The following is a 6,639-nucleotide window of genomic DNA, read 5'->3' as shown; positions in this document are numbered from 1 at the left end:
GCTGTTCGTGGGGACTATATGGAATGCCTGAAACTTGACCCCGGTTGGCTGCGTGCAAGGCAATGCCTTACCCCCTGTACTATCTCTCCAGCCTCCATTGACTCACTTTCTTTTTTTTTTTTATTAATGAATCACCGTGGGGGTACAGATAGAGGTTTACATATTCTCGTGCTTGTGTTTCAGTCATATACAGCTTGAGTATCTATCCCTCCACCAGTACCTGTTCTCCGCTGATGCATTGACTCACTTTCTTTACAAAATAATGTTTTTCAGGTCCTCTTACCGTAAATTAGAGCTGCAATTATACATTCAAACAGAAATGCCTCTTTGAGAGATAGTAAAGAATGAAAAGCAATTGGCTTGCCTGACGCCACCTCCGCCCACCCTAGTTCAATCTCAGGCACTGCATGTTGCTCCTGGAAAACTAATAAGGGTGATTTCTGAGTGCACAGCCAGGAATAGTTCCTAAATTTCTGAGGTATGGCCTCACTGACCCCCCCCCCCACCCATACACACACTTAATGCCACCCTCACAATCCCACCCGCTAAATCTTACTTCCACTGAGAGGAAGGGAAGGAGAGAGATTTAAGTTTCTGACGGCCAAGAATGTATCTCAGCAGCAAAGCACTTGCCTGGCATGTGATATACCCTAGATTAGGTTCCCAGCAGTGGGGAGAAATACAGAAAGACAGAAGAGATATGCTTTTGAACCCTCTCATCTGAGAAGGGCCCACAGATTCCTGAACACTGTTTAAATGCCCCTTCATAAAAAGTTAAATCATGAAAGATAAATGTATGCTAAAGTATTTTGTGGTCTTCAACCTAGTTAAAATCCTCCAAAAATACATATATAGACATGTGTATATATGTACATGTACGTTTATATATACGTGTACCTGAATATAGCCATTTATACATATGTATGTATAATTTTGCATATGATAAGCCAGATAAATTCAGCACACAGAAAAATACAAAGAATAAGATAAACCAGATAAATTAATTTATAAAGCATAATCTAAGGCTTTGTTTTAAGGCCACACCCAATGGTGTTCAGGGCTTAAGTTTGGCTCTGTGCTCAGGAATCACTCCTGGTGAGATGCATGGAGAATTTTTTCCTTGAGAGTCTTAAAGAATTTATCTGTAATGTTTCCTATAAGCCACTATTTATTCAAGAAGTCTGATTTGTGCTCACACCTCTGTGTGGTTTCAGGGCATCCAAGACACCTGGGTTTTTTGGTAACCATCTTCTTGAGATGATTAAGGGAAGAATTGCTTACTGAATTACCCAACTGGTGTCTGCAGCCTAGCCACTTAGTCTTTGTCACCTTTCATCTGAGAAGCCTTGTATTCTAGCACAATTCTAGCTGTTGCAATGTGAAGCTTGGCAGTGTAAGTCTTCTGGTTAAGCTCCTACTTTCCTTATAAAATGGGCCTTCATATATTTTCCCTTTAAATCTTTTCACTCTCAGACTCACAAATAAATCTCAGAAGAGAGCAACATGCTGCAGAGATGCCTCCTCATCCCACACCAGGCTGACTTCATCCGGGTACCTTGGAGGCAAGTAGGTGGGTCCTTCCACCTGCCCCAACTGCCCCAGAACCAGTAAACTCCAGAACCAGTTGCCATCATACTCAAGGCCAGTCTTCACAGGCTCAGGATGAGCCCCTCACACACGAAAATGAATCCACTGAAAAACCAAGGTAGGCTGGTTTTGTGACTGAAACTCCAGGCTCACACAGAGTAGAGAATGGGTGCCATTCCCTTATCTCCCTGTGTTTCCAGGTGCCTGGTAGTCACACCTACGAACTGCCCCTGGGCACCATATAAGCTCATTCATGGCCATGATTCAGAGACTCACAAATAAATCTTGGAAGAGAGCAACATTCTGCAGACATGCCTCCAGACCCCCAAATCACTATCCAGTTAAAAATTTAACTCCAGGGGCTGGAGTGATAGCACAGCAGATAGGGCATTTGCCTTGCACGCAGCCAACCCGGGTTCAAATCCCAGCATCCCATATGGTCCCCTGGGAACCGCCAGGGGTGATTCCTGAGTGCATGAGCCAGGAGTGACCCCTGTGCATTGCTGGGTGTGACCCAAAAAGAAAAAAAAATTTAACTCCAGTTCTAGCACCCTATTTAAAATTTTAGAATTCCTAGCATGTGTGGCCACAAAAGATTTTTGCCACCAATATGCCAAAAGTAGCACACCACATTTGATGGTGTATAAATTAGAAGCAAGAGTAGCGCTCGCACTCGCGTGCGTGTGTGTGTGCGCGCGCGCGCGCGCGCACACACACACACATAAGCACACAGGGCTCAATCTGTAACAACATGTTAGTGATCTCTTATACAGGGGCTTAAATGATTCCAAGGTCAGATACAACAATTTTCATACACTTTTGTAGAAGGAAACCTTTTTGTATAATTTCGAGTGGGTTCCTCATAACAAGCAATACAAAACAAATTATTTAGCATCTGCTTTTGGGGCAGGTTTGTGTGATAGTGGGAAAGTTTAAAATAATGATGATTGGAAGGTGTATTGGTGGTGGGATTGGTGTTGAAATATTGAATGTAATAAATTATTGTGAACAACTTTATAAAAATAAAATTTTTAAAAATATTTTCCCTTTAACTATTAGCTCCTTTTTTACTTGTTTTTATCTAGGTCTGGAAACACAGCACCCATCTCGAGATTATTAGGTAACAAGAATAAGGATGATGGTGGACTGAGAAGGACAGTGTCTAAGTTACTAATGATATCGGTGAACCAACTTCACAGGCTGGAAATCCTGGTGAGAAAAGGAAATAGCACCCTAAAAACTTAAAGACTTACAGAGGGTTTTTCCATTATGTACAACGTACTGACTTAATGAATTTTACCGCCTCCCAGAACTAAAGTCATCTCCACTTTGTTATCACCCAACTTTGTACTTGACACCCCTTTCAGGTATGAGACTCCCAAAAGGCTGTGAATAGGGGCTGGATCAATAGCACAGTGGGTAGGACGGTTGCCTTGCACGCGGCCAACCTGGGTTCGATTCCCAGCTTCCCATATGGTCCCCTGAGTACTGCCAGGAGTAATTCCTGAGTGCAGAGCCAGGAGTAACCCCTGTGCATTGCTGGGTGTGAACCAAAAAGAAAAAATAAAAGGCTATGAATATGTCCATCCATACTCCACTGAGCTTCAGGTCTTATGCTCTGAGCTTCACCTTTTCTTTTGTTCTCTTCAAATTATTATTCAAAAAAAGCAACATAATTTTTCAGACTATTGGAGTAGGTCCAACTCTTTCAGACTAAGCAACCTGGCTACCTTGATCCCTTGAGAATACTGAGCTTTAAAAAATGGAATATTTATATGAGCTGTTAAGTAAAGCCATGAAAATTTTAAGAACAAAATCTTCCTGAAGCCTGTAGAAATGTCTGGAAAGTGAAGGAAGAGTTCTAATCTTCCTATAGGTATAGAAGCAAGGAGAAAAGACAGCATTGTTTTTTTCAGATTTCTAAGGAATAGTTAAAGAAAATACAATTTGACTAGCAACTGGAGATAAAATCCTTCACCTTGGCATTGCTAAAATACAGACTGAGACAGAACAACTTTCCCTTACCCTAATCCACAGGCCAAAGTTTTGGACTGAACCCCAAAAACACTTTCTGTTTTGGAAACCCCAGACCATGCAAAACTCAGTAGGTCTGGGGTTTGGACATAGGAAAAAAACAAGCCAACTTTCCGCCTGACCTTGGCTAACCTTGAAATCAATCATTCTTCCAGTGCTGGTCTGGCCAACAGTGAAGCTTGTGGTTTCATCTTGGTTTTACCACAAAACTTTGTGATGAAACACTAAGAACCCACTGAGATTTGTGCTTCCATTCCTGTCTTGCTTCAAATTCTTTTTGCAAATCCCAGTGAGTTCTATAGCACATGACTATATAACTGTGAGTTCTCTTCTCTTTCACATGGGCTCAGAACCAAATTTCTTCCCAGAAACATTTTTTTGAAAACCCAGCAAGGGAAAAGATGAAAATGCCACAAAAATCTATTTCGTGTAATATCAAAAAAAGTCAGTCAGTCTGATACAAATACAGTATATGCACTCAAATAATATAAAGATGACAATTAAAAGAAATTGTTGGGGGGGTGGATGTCATGGCGATGCTGGAGGAAGGAAATCCAAGATATGAAATTTTTGTCCCAGACTAGATTCTAGAAACTTAAAACTACTATAGCATTTTGACAGGTCCAGGGGACACGTAGTAAGTGAGATGCACCCTCGGAGAAAGAAAAGTAACTCCAGGTTTTCCAGACTATAAAACCAGATTAAATCAGTAAATACATACAAAGAGCAGTCAAATCGTTTTTAGCTTTTTTTGTTTTGTTTTGTTTTGGGGTCACACCCGGCGACGCACAAGGGTTACTCCTGGCTCTGCACTCAGGAATCACCCCTGGCAGTGCTCAGGGGACCATATGGGATGCTGGGAATCAACCTGGGTTGGCCGCATGCAAGGCAAATGCCCTCCCCGCTGTGCTATCGCTCCAGCCCCTCAAATCGTTTTTTGTTTTGTTTTGTTTTGTTTTTTGCTTTTTGGGTCACACCCAGCAATGCACAGGGGTCACTCCTGGCTCATGCACTCAGGAATCACCCCTGGTGGTGCTCAGGGGACTATATGGAATGCTGGGATTTGAATCCGGGTCGGCGGCGTGCAAGACAAACGCCCTACCCACTGTGCTATCATTCCAGCCCCTCCTCAAATCGTTTTTTTTTTAAATGTTTTAATTTTATTGAATCAACGTGAGATATTTACAAGCTTTCATGTTTGGGTTACAATCATACAATGATCAAACACCCATCCCTCCACCAGTGCACATTCCCCAACACCAATATCCCCGGTATACCTCCCTTTCCCACCCTCCTCCTGCCTCCATGGCAGACAATATTTCCCATACTCTCTCTCTACTTTTGGGCATTATGGCTTGCAACACAGACACTGAGAGATCATCATGTTTGGTCCATTATCTACTTTTGGCACACATCTCCCATCCCGACTGATTCCTCCAACCATCATTTTCTTAGTGATCCCTTCTCTCTTCCATCTGCCTTCTTCCCTCCACTCATGAAGCAGGTCTCCAGTGATGGGGCAATCCTCCTGGCCCTTGTATCTACTGTCCTTGGGTGTCATCCTCATGTGATGTTACTCTATACTCCACAAATGAGGGCAGTCCTTCTATGTCTGTCCCTCTCTTTCTGACTCATTTCACTTAGCATGATACTCTCCATGTCTATCCATTTATAAGCAAATTTCATGACTTCATGTCTCCTATAGTATTCCATTGTGTAGATGTACCAAAGTTTCTTTAACCAGTCATCTGTTCTATTTTGGCTATTGTGAACAGTGCTGCAATGAACATATAGGTACAGATGTCATTTCTACTGTGCTTTTTTGCATCTTCAGTATATATTCCCAGAAGTGGTATTGTGGGGTCATATGGAAGCTCAATTTCTAGTTTTTGGAGGACTGTACATATTGTTTTCCAGAAAGACTGGACCAGTCAGTATTCCCACCAACAGTGAAAGAATGTCCCTTTTTCCCCACATCCATGCCAGCACTGGTTGCTTTTGTTCTTTTGAATGTGTGCCAGTCTCTGTGGTGTGAGATGATATCTCATTGTTGTTTTGATTTACATCTCCCTGATGACTAGCGGGAGCATTTTCATGTGGAGCATTTTTTCATGTGCCTTTTGGCCATTTGTATTTCTTTTTTGAGGAAATTTCTGTTCGCTTCTTCTCCCCATTTTTTGATGGGGTTGGAGGGTTTTTCTTGTACAATTCTACTAGTATCTTGTATATCCTGCATATTAATCCCTTATTAGATGGGTATTGGGTAAATATTCTTTCCCATTCCGTGGGCTCTTTCTGTATTTTGGTCACTGTTTCTTTTGAAGTGCAGAAACTTCTTAGTTGGATGTAGTCCAATTTGTTTATGTTTGCTTCCACTTGCATAGTCCATGCTGTTTCCTCCTTAAAGATGCTTTTAGCTTCAATGTCATGGAGAGTTCTACCTACATTTTCCTCTGTATACCTTATAGATTCCTGTCTGATATTGAGGTCTTTAATCCACTTTGATCTGACTTTTGTGCCTGGCATTAGACAGAGGTCAGAGGTCATTTTTTTACATATAGCTATGCAGTTTTCCCAGCACCACTTGTTGAAGAGGTTTTCCTTGTTCCACTTCACATTTCTTGCTTCTTTGTCAAAGATTAAGTGGTCATATATTTGGGGGTCTGTGACAGGATGTTCAACTCTGTTCCATTGGTTTTCAGGTCTGTTCCTAGCCCAATATCATGCTGTTTTAGTTTCTACTGCTTTGTAGTAGAGTCTGAAGTTTGGGATGGTGATGCCACCCATCTTCTTTTTTTTTTTTTAAACATTCTTTTTTTATTATTTTTTTTAAAATTTTATCACCAAGTGGAAAGTTACAGAGTTCTCAGGTTTATGTCTCAGTTATACTGTATTCAAACACCATCCCTTCACCAGTGCCCATATTCCACCACCAAAATCCCCGGTATACCCCCCGCCCCCCACCCCAACTGTATAACTGATGAACCTCACTTTATTTTCTCTTCACCTTGATTACGT

This window comes from Sorex araneus, chromosome 3 (assembly GCF_027595985.1).
Source record: "Sorex araneus isolate mSorAra2 chromosome 3, mSorAra2.pri, whole genome shotgun sequence".
Lineage (NCBI taxonomy): Eukaryota > Metazoa > Chordata > Mammalia > Eulipotyphla > Soricidae > Sorex > Sorex araneus.
This window is presented reverse-complemented; position numbering follows the sequence as displayed.